General features: G+C 40.3%; 1 pseudogene; it reads right to left on the bottom strand.

Moving 5' to 3' along the window:
- Window positions 1-483: 483 nt before the first annotated feature.
- LOC114896642 lies at window positions 484-2,591 on the bottom strand (annotated as a pseudogene).
- Between the last annotated feature and the right edge of the window lie 11,643 nt (window positions 2,592-14,234).

Below are 14,234 nucleotides of genomic sequence, written 5' to 3'. Positions count from 1 at the left end.
CTGGCAGTTCAGTGGTTAAGACTCCACGCTTCCACTGCAGGGGTCGCAGGTTCCATGCCTGGTCGGGGAACTAAGATCCTGCAAGCCACAGCCAAAAATGAAAAAGAAGCACACTGAGAAGAGATTAGAGTAACTCCAAGAAAAGCTATATAGCTGTATGCCAAATTTCTGATTACCTTATCACCTTCCTCTTACTCAGTCAAGCTTTACACGCTGATTTTCTAATGCAATAGTTCAGTCACACTGGATTAGCCTGAAGTTTGATTTGGAGGGCTGACAACCCAATCTTGGTTTTCTTGTTTTATTTTTGTTTTGTTTTTGTTTCAACTGTCACTTTATTTGCAAGATGGTTGAATTAATTCACATTTAAACTATAACTTGATAATTTTTAGTCAGGTACCAAATTTTATTCAAAGCAAACTGCTTATTCAAAAGTGATCATGGAACAACTCAAAATGCAGAGCAAGAAGGATGAGAGAAACATCTTAGTGGCCCATAGATTGTTTTAATTCTCTCATTATATGAAACTCAAACTTTTCATTTTTAGGAAAGGGAAACTAACTTCAGTAGAGAGCAATACAGAAAGACTTTGTCACATAGACTAATTTCCATTTAGTCAGTCAACTGTTTCTAGCTATCTCAATTGGGACAGATGCATTTACAGAACTGGCTGTGCTTGAGCCTTCTTTGCAAGCAGCTTTAGGTCTGCAATGCACTTGGCAATTGTCTCCTTCTCCTGCTACACAGAGATGCTCTGTACCACATTCTTCTCCACCCAGCTTATCGTGTGCCCTTGTTCCTTTAGACGCATCATATCCTGCACAGAGATGTGGTAGTCCAGGCGATTCTTTACCTCCTTGTATGCACTATGCAGCCGTTCCCAGTAAGTAACCTCCAAGGCCATGGCAATGTTATTCCTCTGGACATCAAAAAGGTAATGGCACTTTTGAACCAGTGCCTGCTGTGACTTCTCCAGATCAACTGCATCCTGGATTTGTTTGATGGAAGCCTGTTTCACTTCTTCGAGTTGGCCAGTTTTTTTGCTCATTGAGTTTATCAGCAAATTCCCCAATAGAGGCAGCATATATTTTAATTACATAGACAAGAACCCCTATTGTTGATATGGCAGAGAAGGTCTCTGCAGTTATCACATATATTTCTTTGGAGAGTAAATATAAGATAAGCCCAGTTCCGAGCACGTAGGGTCCTTTTACACCAGTTTTAGGATAAAGGAACTGGAAAAATTCCTCAGGGATCAGCCCCAAACAAACTTTTCCTCCATATTCAGGAAGAGGTGGTACAGGGGCAGGACTTGGCTGCCCTTTGTGAAAGATCCTTGTTGCCTGCAATACCCCTGGACCAAGGAGGGCTGCATTCTTCAGAGAGGGGGCAGCTGCGGTGGCGGCAGAAAGCACCACCCGGGACAGCATTGTCAGGTAGCGTCCACACAACAGTCCACACTGGGTCTTCACGCCCCAGTGACCGCGACAGGAGATTCTGTCAGGGGCAGAAACAAGGTGGTCCCAATCTCGTTTTGATGATATTTTGGACTTGAAGCTAGTAGAGATCTCTCTTTTGTATAACTTAGCCTTGAAAAATTATACCAGCAATAATAGCATCATCATTTTACAATGAAAGTCGAATTGGAATGTGAATAAAAGTGCCACTGGCCAAGGGCCCCTATGCACTAATTATGTCTTATTTGAAAATCTGACCCAAGTATCTGACAATCAAAGAGGATATCTTTCATCTTGCCATTATTTTTCACAGTTATGCCATCTGGCTCATATAACCAGAAGAAAACTTGGCACCTATATCCAATGAGAATGACTGTCAGTTCTCAAAACATCTTATTTTCTCTTCCTGAGAATAAGTGACAACTGATCTCAATGTATAAGTACTTATGTAAAACAAGGGACTTGGGGTGAGGGGATATTTTTTTTAAGAAAATAGGGTTGTTGGGGCTTCCCTGGTAGCGCAGTGGTTGAGAGTCCGCCTGCCGATGCAGGGGACGTGGGTTCGTGCCCCGGTCCGGGAGGATCCCACATGCCGTGGAGCGGCTGGGCCCTTGAGCCATGGCCGCTGAGCCTGCGCGTCTGGAGCCTGTGCTCCGCAACAGGAGAGGCCACAACAGTGAGAGGTCCGCGTACCGCAAAAAAAAAAAAAATAGAAAATAGGGTTGGAAGAGCATTTTGGTGTCAACAGATATCTCTAACTATGTTCTAGCAGTATAACCTAATTTATATTTCTTTGTGTTTGTCTCTGAATTTTCAGTTCGGTTTAACAAACACTTTTTGAGCACCTGCTATATGAAATGGAATGAGCCAAGCACTAAATGAATATACCAAGTTGTATTAGCGAAATGGCTCTAGCTCTGTAAGAAAGAAAACATTGGATTTCAGTGGCTTAATCCCATGGAAGTTAATTTTACCCTCGCTTAATAACTCATTGATGCTGCTTTAGGTCAGCAGGCAACTTTCTTCCACCTGATGATCCAGGGATTTGGGTTTCACCTATCTTGAGTTCCTGCTATGCTCTAGGGTACCAAAATTTTTGGCTTCAAGCTGCCTAAGAGGAGGAAGAGTGAAGAAGGCAGGCACACTTCTTTTTTTTTTAATTCTTTTCTAAAAATTCTTTTCCATTATGGTTTATCATAAGATACTGAATACAGTTCTCTGTGCTATACAGTAGGACCTTGTTGTTATCCATTGTATATATGTAAAAGCTTACACCTCTTAACCCCAACCTCCCACTCCATCCCTCCCCCAACCCCTCCCCCTTGGCAACCAGCAGTCTGTTCTCTGTGTCCGTGATTCTGTTTCTGTTTCATAGATAGGTTCATTTGTGTCATATTTTAGATTCCACATATAAGTGATATCATATAGTATTTGTCTTTCTCTTTCTGACTTACTTCACTTAGTATGATAATCTCTAGTTGCATGCATGTTGCTGCAAATGGCATTATTTTGTTCTTTTTTACTATTCCATTGTGTGTATATATATATGTACCACATCTTCTTTATCCATTCATCTGTCGATGGATGTTTAGGTTGTTTCTTTGTCTTGACTATTGTGAATAGTGCTGCTGTGAGCATAAGGGTGCATGCATCTTTTTGAATTATACCTCTATTTTTAGTTTTCTGAGGAACCTCCATACTGTTTTCCATAGTGGCTGCACCAACTTACATTCCCACCAACAGAGTAGGGAGATTCACTTTTCCCCACGCCCTCTCCAGCATTTGTCATCTGTAGACTTTTTTGATGATGGCCATTCTGACCAGTGTGAGGTGGTACCTCACTGTAGCTTTGATTTGCATTTATCTGATAGTTAGCGACGTTAAGCATCTTTTCACGCAGGCACACTTAAAACTCCCAGCCCAGAAGTGACACCTGTCACTTCCACTTACATTCAACCAGTAAGAACAAGTCATTCAGGCACCCCTGGCTGTACAATACTGACCACTGTAGTCCCTGGTTGGGTAGCCACTTTCCTGCAACAAGTTTACACTCAAGAAGGAAGGGAACAAGTTAAAGGTCTCCGTCATTCAGATTGTGTAAGATGTAGCTTCTTCTACCTTCAAAGAACCTTCCTCGGAGTGGAGAAAAAGGTCGACAAGGGAAATATCGTGGAGGTGACGTTTGAGAAGATGATTCTTGATTGACAGACAGAACTGCCAGATAGCGTTGGTAAGAGGGGCATTCTAGATGGAGCGACTGACACTAACAAAGCATGGAGGTGGGGAGAGAATATTGAGTAACTAGTTTTCCTGGAACAAAGCTTAGCAAAGGAGAGAGATAAGCTTAAAATGTTGGTTAGGTCAACGTTATGTCAGGCCTTTAATGTTGGGAGAAAGAGTTTGAATTCTGTGCTTCCATTATCATGATTATCATGCATTTTTAACACAAGGGCCCCAGAACAATGGTAGCATTAATCCCTGATGAATAACAGTCACAGTCCAGACAATACATTCAGTATGAAGGGATTTCGTTTTTTCAGATGGTAACACTAATGACAGCATTGTATTGCATTCACAGGCTGTAATAGATTCCAACATTTTGCATTTGTTTCCACGTGTCTTGGTGTTTACGAAATACAATCCAAACATTTCCACTTCACTCTTACTCCTTCTCCCAGGCTTATCTTACATAGTTATCTAGAGATGCCAGGGGTAGCCTTACACACTGATAGCACACACTGGCTGTGCCTCCCCTCAGGTATGGCAGAGGACCTTCCCAGGGCTGTGAACTCCGAACACCAAACACTGCACGTTCCAAAGATGTGACTGCCCCTCCCCTCCCACCAATGGCTCAGTTACAATATTAAGGTCAACAGTGGTGTGTAATTTATACTGAACATTTAATGGGCATAAATGTTTGTTTTTAAAAATTCAGGTGCAAAGAGACGGGAGGGGCACATACAACAGCATAGGGGAGCCTTAGGAAAGTAGTAACTGGACTAGAAATTAAACGTTTTCTGAAAGTGTTTAGGTTTTGACTCTAGCGTTCTGTGAATTGTGACTCTGATGTACAGCCCTCCAAATCAACAGTGGCTTCAAAATATACCCAAGTTGAACATTTAAAAAATCCTGATTGCAGGTAGGATCTGACTGTCTGCATTGTGCTGCATATATCAGTGTATTTGTTGTCTTCCCTCTTTGAAATAGGGTAGGAAGGAAAGAGACGAATTAACAAATAGGTTACAGAGAGATGCTGCCTTCGTCTCTCCCACGGAAGTCTTATTTGAGGCTGTTTGACCTGCCTTACCAGGTACTTTCTAGTTCTTTCAATTCCGTTTAATATAATGCAGTTTTGCAAACAGGTTTTAAGCCACCGTTATCTTGGTTTAAAATAGTCTAAATAAGTAAAATATAAACTAGAGTTTAGTTGTATAGAGCTCTTAATATTATGTACTTAATCTTTTTTGCTTCATAAAATGAGACAGTTATAAGCAATTGTTTTCACAACCATCAATATTTTTAAAATTCACATTCATAACCATTTTCCCCCACTATAAAATTAGCCACAAAATTTAAAAGATAATATTAGAAGTTGGTGAGGATACTGTGAGATGAACATTTTCATTCACTGATGCTGTTAATTTAAATAAGAACAAACTTTCTGGAAAGTAATTTGGCACAAATGTATCAAGGGCTGAAAATGTCTGTTCCATTTGTCTCTATTATATACACATTCATAAACAGCAAAAAGACACTCTCCCCTCAAATAAAACAAAACCCAGAAAACCCAAAGTGTTAATGGTGGTTATCTCTTGGTGATAGGATAATAGGTAGTTTTACTTTGGAATTATATATATATTTTAAATGTCTCCCCAGTGAAAAAATATTTTTTTTTTTATGTTTTTTTTATTTTTATTTTTTGCAGTACGCGGGCCTCTCACTGTTGTGGCCTCTCCCGTTGCAGAGAACAGGCTCCGGACGCGCAGGCCCAGCGGCCGGCCATGGCCCATGGGCCCAGCCGCTCCGCAGCATGTTGGATCCTCCCGGACAGGGGCCCGAACCCGTGTCCCCTGCATCGGCAGGCAGACTCTCAACCACTGCGCCACCAGGGAAGCCCCAAAAATATTATTTTTATGATTATGGTAAAAATCCTTTCCATCATTTAAGAATATTTATAAAGAATTTTAATAAAATCAGAAGCTATTCATAATATTCAGTGAGAATACCATATTTTATAAAGAATATAATATCAACTAATCCTATATGTACGTGTGCATATATGTACAAATATATAACCATTCGCCAAATAAATACATCTGTTTTCTAAGGCCTAAAATGAGATACAAGTGAACTAAGTCTAAAACCATGTTTATTAATCTGTTAGGATTGTTGGAATATGAATCATGGATTATTTTTAATTAATTTTATTAGTTTTCTAAGCTTGTATTGCTTTCATATTCAGAAAAAAATACTTAAAAATCAAATAGAAAAAAACCTTTACAGAGAATGATTATATCACTCTATTCACTGTATGGTTTATGAATCACGTCAAGTTGTCAGCTTCCTCATTTGTAAATTAAGGAGATTAGACTCGGTGTTTTCTAAGATATCTGCAGGGCCTAAAAGACTCAGTCTATGAAGTATACAGCCCCAATACCTAACAGGAAAGCAATGGACCGCGTCTATTGTAAATCTGAAAGGACTCCGACCTTGGGTGTCATGATATAATAATCAGAGCACAGCCTTAGCATTAAAGAAACTTGATTACAATCCTGGTTGGGTCTCATTTTCCTCACTTGAAAAGTGGGGATAATAACAAGGTCCCCAAAGGATTGAAAAGGGGTTGAAATGTGTGAAATGTGGCAACAAATCTGAAGGCCTTCGCATGTTGGCTAGCATGGAGTAGGTGCTTCCTAAATGATAGTTTTCTCAATAATCCGAGACCTGATCAGTATATTTGCCAGATGGCACGGGACTGCCATCTGCAGTCCCTGGATCTAAACTCCCATTTTGAACCCTGCAGCTGGAAGTGGAGGGTGACCTTTGTGAGGACTAAGCCATTTCAGCTTGGGGAAGTTGAGACAGGGGTGCGGGTGGGACCTGAGTGCACAGCCCGGGTGACCAGGTCTTCGGGGTTCTCTAGTCCTGGGCGAGGAAAACTGGGCAGCACAGGGCACAGAGGCAAAGCCTGGCCCTGTGTTTCCCTTTGCTCCTGCTTGCTCACCTGCCCACCAGTCTTTCTTCCTCCTCCCCTCCCTTCCTTCAGAAAAAATGTAACATTATAGATTCCGTGGCAGTCTCCATGCTTGGCACCAGAGCTTGAATATTAAGTAAGATTGGTGCTGACCTTAAGGAGCTTATCATCTCATCTGGGAGCAGAAAATAATAAAAAAATCGCCAGCCCACATGATCAGCCCTGAACACAGGGTAGACTGATGGTGACAACAGAAGCGGGCTGGTTTCTAGCAGTCTTTGCCTGAGGCCTCTGAGCTCCACTTCAGCCTGAGCAGCACCTAGGGTTTCAACATGGCACCAAAATTCAAGCAGCCTTCTAATTGGTGTTATACATTCCATGATAGACCATGATAACAAAATCTATCTTTGTGGCAGGAAAGAATTTCAAAAATTCTTTGACAGAATTTACATTGCAGAGACATTTTTTGGAAATGCTATGTGGACTATTATTCTGTCACAATGGTCCGTATCAGTGACATTTTAAAAAGTATGCTCATGGGCTTCCCTGGTGGCACAGTGGTTGAGAGTCCGCCTGCCGATGCAGGGGACGCGGGTTCGTGTCCCGGTCCGGGAAGATCCCACATGCCGCGGAGCGGCTGGGCCCGTGAGCCATGGCCGCTGAGCCTGCATGTCCGGAGCCTGTGCTCCGCAACGGGAGAGGCCACAGCAGTCAGAAGCCCGCGTACCGCAAAAAAAAAAAAAAAAAGTATGCTCACCTGTTAACTAGATTGGTTTCCATTTCTGGATATATTCCAGAATGCCTCAGATAAAATTCCTGTGTATAATTACTGCTGACCTTATCAAGTATGATAGGTTTAGTCACTCCTTGGGAAGTGCAAAGAGAAAATACAACAGACATCAACAAAAAGCCTTTGCTATGAAGAGTATTCACTGCTTTTAGTATCTGTTTAGTAGTGGAAATGTTTTATTAGATCCACCAATAAAAATTTGGAAGGGATAGTGGGTGGGCTACAGGACATGGTGAGAGAAGACTTCTCAAAGGTAATTCCCCCTAGGTAATTTTTCTTTCTGACAGAAGTAGATTTTGCTCCAGCGGTCAAAATGTGTTTGGGGTAGAGAGGGGGGCACCCCATCAGGAACTACACGTGGAGATATCAATAGCCCGGCTCCTCCAGTAAAGAACTTCTGGGAACCAAGCTTGCCAATGAGAAGTGTGTGAGGTAAGGAGAGGACGGAAATGAGGCTTATGACCAGATCAGGAAGGGTGTAGACCATGCTTAAGAATTAGGAACAGCAACTTGACAACAGAAAAACAAAACAAACAAAAAAAAAACAGATTAAAAACAAAGGACTTGACATTTCTCCAAAAAAGATGTACAAATGGCCAACAAACATGAAAAGATGCTCAATTTCACTAATCACCAGGGGATGGCCACTGTAAAATAATAATAATAATACAATAGTCTCTGCCAGCATCACTACTCTTGCACTTTGGGGCCATTATTAAGTAAAATAAAGGTTACTTGAGCACAGACACTGAGATATCATGACAGATGAGCTGATAACCAAGACGGCTGCTAAGTGACGAAGGGGTGGATTCGCTGGACAAAGGGAGGATACACATCCTGTGTGGGTTGGAGTGTGATGGCTCGAGATTTCATCACGCTACTCAGAATGGCCCGCAATCTAAAACTTATGAATTATTTATTTCTAGAATTTTTCCATGTAATATTTTTGGACCACAGCTAACTGAAACCACAGAAAGTGAAACCACAGATAAGGGGTGGGGGGACTAATGCAATAAGTATCAGCGAAGATGTGGAAAAATTAGAACCCTTGTGCACTGTTGGGAATGTGAAATAGTATAGCCACTATGGAAGACAGTATGGAAGTTTCTCAAGAATAGAATCATCATGTGATCCAGTAATCCCACTTCTTGGTATTTATCCAAAAGAATAGAAAGCAGGATCTCGAAGAGGTATTTGTACACTTTTGCTCAAAGCAGCATTATTCACAATAGCCAAGAGATGGCAGCAACCCAAATGCCCATCAGTGGATGAATGGATGAACAAAATGTGGTGATATATACATGCAGTGGAATATTATTCAGTCTTAAAAAGGAAGTCCTGTCACCTGCTACAGCATGGATGAACCTTGAGGACATTATGCTAAGTGAAATAAGCCCGTCACAAGAGGACAGATGCTGCATGATTCCACTTGCATGAGGTATCTAAAGTTGCTAACTCATAGACACAAAGTAGAATAGTGATTATCAAGGACTGGGGGCAGGGGAAATGGGGAGCTGTTCAATGAGTATAGGGTTTCAGTTCTGCAAGATGAAAAACTTCAAGAGATCCATTGCACAACAATGTGCTTATAGTTAATTAACACTCCAGTGGTAAATTTTATGTTATTTTTATTTAATCAATAAAACTTCATTATAAAGGAATATCACACGAAGTGTGGTGTAATAAAAAAAAAAACCTGGAAATTTTCCCAAAAGACTGGTAATTGTGAGTTCAGACATGTGATTAAAAGCTGCATTTGAAAATTCATAAAACTCTTCCTGACTAATTTCAAATAACTTATTGACACATCCAAGGCAAACAATAACTATGATTTGCCACTTTTAAGCCACAATAAAAAAAAAAAAAAAAAAAAGGAAAGAAAGAATTGGGAAGTCTCTTGAAGGCAATGGGCCATTCCCTGAAGCATTTTAAAGCTGGGAGGGACAAGCCACACTTGCATTTGTCATAGCAACCTCTTGGGAATGTGTTTGATGGATTGGTCATGGAACGGGCTGGAGCCTGGAGAGACCAGCTGAGGGCCTGCCATGTTCCAGATATGGGTTAATGATAGTGTGACCAGCTCAGAGAGAAACAGGAAGGAGATGTGACAGCACGCAGGAATGCAGGTGTGGCTGGGAACCGCTGTTGTCGTTCCTGAGGTGTGTAACCTTCAACACTGTTCACCTGGGCAATTCTGGGTATTGTCCAGCTGGGTGTGTTGTTAATATTGCCTGGAGAGATCATTTGATTCAGGAGGGCTCCCTGTCAGAAATCACATTAACTCCTTGTGATTGTCGTTCTGTATGACTGGGACAAGGGTCCTTAGTGCGTGTGTCTTTTTTTTTTCTTCTTTTTCCTTTCTTTTTTTTTAACAGTAACATTAATTGATTCACTTGAATACTGTCATTCATATTCAAAGTTGCAATTTTCCTAAAGCCAATTAGAGAGAGTCCTGATTCAGGCAGTAATCTCTAGAAATTCAGCAACTTTCCATTGATCTTTCTGTTATCTCCATTCTATGGAATTTCCCAGCAATGATATCATTCTCCAGAAATGTATCCTAGGTGAAACCTTTTTGAATCTCCACATTTGAGGAAAACCGTTTCAGTGAATGCAATGGTTTCTTTGTGCAAATACATGTGACTTCTGGAGAGAAGTGTGTCACACACAACAAGCAGGTGAGAAGGACAAGGTCACCTTGCAATTCAGGTGCTGGGGGTCAGATAGGGTACTTTCAAGTAAGGGACTGTGTCAGGCATACCACGCTCTTGGCATAGTGCAAATTTTGACTCAAAATAACATAGTTTTCCATATCACTGGCTTTTGGGATTACTTATGGACATCACTGAATGCCAAAGGCCAAGAATAATTTCTTCTAAATTAATCATGAATGACCTTTGGTAAAATAATGCTGCTTGTTAAAATCATCTTTAATATTACAAGTTACAAATCATCAAATCTCTTGTGTTTGTCCTTTGATATTTCATTTACCATTTCCAAGCTTGGATAAGTTATAATTCCTCTAAAGATATCATAACTGTTCGTTTCTGTTTTCTGCTACTTTGGTATGACTTGATTTATATGTTTAATTGTTAAATCTATCTAAAAACTTTTCTGTATAATGTAAATTAAATTATTTTTCAATATTGCTAGCATCAAGAAATAAATCCAGAAGGGGTTTTACTTTTCCATAAAGCAGACAATTTGCATGTTTTGTAAAGTGCTTAGCACAGTGTAAATGTGAGGTAATCTAAGCCAGAGGAAACAATTTTTTTCACTCCACCTCTCCCCTGGAAAATATTTGAAGTGCAGTAGTCACATATCTAATTTTCTTTGAAGGTACTTTTGGAGAGAATCCAGGAAAAACACCCTTTGTGTAACAGCTGAATGTTTCATCTGAAAACTTGGTCCACTTAAAAACAAATTAACTACCAAGCATGTTTAAGTGTCTATGTTAGTTACTGTGGTACAAATTATATTCAATAGAAGTTTCCTGCTGAGAAAAACCATGAAGTACATAAGATGAATGACTTCACTGGGATTATTCTCTTCAGGAGCTAGAAAATAACTACTTAGAAAGATTATACATGAGGGTAATTGCTGTTGAATGGAGAAAAACTGAGGAAAATAATTATAAGAGTGAGAAGATATTTCCTAACCATCTGCCATTTAAAAATAAGAAACAAAAAAGAAGACATAGTATGTTTTTCAGAAAGACTTGGAATTGATGCCAAAAGGCGATACACTAGTGGGATACACACAAAAGAACTTTCCACGAAGAAATCTGAGATTACTATGTGTAAAAGGTCTTTGCAGAGCCATCACTATAACATTCAATCACCTTTATTTGACATCTTTCCATAGCTGAGGTGGAAGAACACACCCAACTGAGATGTCAGTCATTGGAAGCAGGAGGTCCCAGTAGAAAGATATTTCCTCCCACCAGGGGGAAAAAAAACAGGTGGCCATAGAGAAAAGCAATCTTTTAATCTCCTGTTCAGTGCATTGAAGAAATATTAGTAAGCTAATAAAGGCCTAAGTTTCTGAGCATGTATGTAGACTTTATTCAGATAGCATCTCATTGATGTTCTCTTCTGTTGGAGTCACCATATTAGCCCCTGCAACATGCCTGTCAGAGTTCTCCAGCCCTGCCTCGGAGGAGCTCATGATCTGGATGCAGAGGAAGGAGCAGCCCCGTGAATTATTCAGTGTGACTGGTTTGCTGTTGTTCAACAATGTAGGAGTTAATAACCAGACAAGACAACAGTACAAGAGATGTGAGGCAGTATGTGATTAAGGGCGCAGCTGGAAGTTATCTCCCTCTCCTCTAAACTTGCAGAGCACTTTATCTGTGCCTCTTATGGCACCTCCTCTTTTATCTCTGATGTTACTGTTGTTCCTCAATTATCCCCCTACTCCAGAGAGAACAACTGGTGGGCAAGCTCCGGGGCTGATTCTTCTTTGATCCCCAGCACAGAGCCTAGCCTAGGCCTGCCTAGCATTGCTGCAGGCAAACATTTGTTATCTGAATGAAAGGAGAGACACAGACAATAAGTTTGGGTGTGAAAGGGAGGGAGGGGCATGGGTTTGTGTGAAGATTCTCACGCTGGACAAAAATAGGTTTAAAACAAACAATAAATGTCTGAAGCGGACATTGTTTTCACCTGTGTAGCGCCCAGTCATCTTTTCTTGTAGTAAGGACTACATGATTTTCTTTTGGGGAACTACGACTCCCCTCTTGCATGTCCCCTTGGCCTAGACAGTCACACTCTCATGGAGACAGAACTCAGGCAGAACAAGAACAAAAATTGCCAGTGATTCATCCCAGTGGATTCATCCCAGTGGTAGCCCGACTGGGATAATGGAGCTTATCCATTTGGTTGGACATCCTTTGGCAGATTAAAGATGGCTACCCATTCTTGGTCACGCCTCCCTTCAAATTAGGAATTTGGGAGTAACACATACACACTACTATAGACAAAACAGATAAACAACAAGAACCTACTGTACAGCACAGGGAACTATACTCAATATTTTGTAATAACCTAAATGGGGAAAGAACCTGAAAAAGAATATATGTGTGAACTTGAAAAAGAATGTACCGAATCACTTTGCTGTACATCTGAAACTAACACAATGTTGTAAATCAACTATACTTCAATTTTAAATTAATTAATTTAAAAAAGAAGTGGAGTCTATGACCCTTCCTTTCAGTCTGGGTAGGTTCTGCAACTGCCTTGATCAATAGAATAAAGGAGGGTGACTGTGCCAGTTTCAGTGCACAGCTCTTCATAGACTGGCCTCTTCCACTTCTTGTCTCTTGGAGCCCTGAGACACAATTTAAGTCAACTACCCTGAGGCCACCATGCTGTAAGGAAGCCAAAGCCAGCCACGTGGAAAGGTCCTGTGGAGAAACACATACCCAACCAACACCCAGCACTTCCAGCCATCCTGACCCTATGAATGTGTTTGTAAAATGAGGATAGGCCAAAATGTTTTTAAATATTATCTTTAAAAAAAAGTCTTTCTACAGCAAGTTCTGGTTTAAATTACTTAACTCTCCTTTGCAATCTTACTTTTCTGTGTGGTCTCCATCAGTTTTTTTGTTGTTGGGTTTTTTACCCCTGCAGAACTAGGATTGCTGTCTTTTTAGACAGGGAGTCTGTTTGAAGGGATTCTGTACTCTTCCCATAACTAAAATCCTTTTAGGGTCCTTGACTTGCTGCTTTGTCCTAAATTATTGGAGCTATTCAACTTTCACATTTCATCCCAAGGGGGGCTGTAGTTACCCTCATCTACAATGGCACAATATGAGTTCAAAGATGCTCTGTCTTCCATGTGAGTGTGTTCTGTCTCCCCTCTCCTCTCTCCCCTCCCAGTTCAGAAGTGAGCCTGGCTGTCACCTTGGAGCTGACTTTCCCTCCAAGCCAAGACCTCAACCTAGTCTACTGACATGAGAACACCGTGGGACAAAAGAAGGAACCTGTGTTTTCTTTGGGGTTCTACTGGGTGCCTCCCTGGTCCAAAAGGGAGAGAGACCAGTTTATAACAAACATATTTAACAATCTGCCAATCCGTCATCACCTAGGGAAGATGCAGGAACATTAAAGCAGTTTGTGTAAAGGTTATTATTAAAGTAATAGAAACACAAAGAAAAATTAGAGAATAAGAATAATAGAAAGAAAAATCACCTATGGTCTCACCATCGAAAAAATAATCAGGTTTAACATTTTGATGTAGTTCCTGCAAAGCTTTTTTCTTACAAATTCTAGCAATCATAGTGAATAATTTTGAATTTTGGTCTTTTCACTTGACATGCTCTGGCAAGCATTTTCCCCTGTTACCTATCCTTTGTAATGGCTACAAGATTTTTCAAGAGAATATATCATAATTTCGGGAATTATTTTCTTAATAACTGTACATTTAATTTGTTTTCAATCTTTTTTTATAAATAACATGCTATGAACATCATTGTACATAAAGTTTTTCATATATTTAGGATCATATCCATATGCTAGATCCTTAGAAATGGAATTACTGAGTCAAAAAACATGGAAAATTTTATGATTTTTGATGGATATTATTAAATTGATTTCCAAAATGTTTTAAACAATTTAGACTGCCACCCCAAATGCAGGGGAAGGAATGTGTTGTTATCTCCTTACCAACCATGGGTACAATCAGGTTTTTAAATCTTAAATTGGTAAGCATGGTATTTCACAATTTTGACTCTACTCAGAATGAATGTTCTTCCATTTGTAAAGTACTTGTTTTTTCTTTATGTTGGATGTCA

This window comes from Monodon monoceros, unplaced genomic scaffold (genome assembly GCF_005190385.1).
Source record: "Monodon monoceros isolate NGI ecotype Baffin Bay Population unplaced genomic scaffold, NGI_Narwhal_1 Super_Scaffold_16, whole genome shotgun sequence".
NCBI classification, from domain to species: Eukaryota; Metazoa; Chordata; class Mammalia; order Artiodactyla; family Monodontidae; genus Monodon; species Monodon monoceros.
This window is presented reverse-complemented; position numbering and strand designations above follow the sequence as displayed.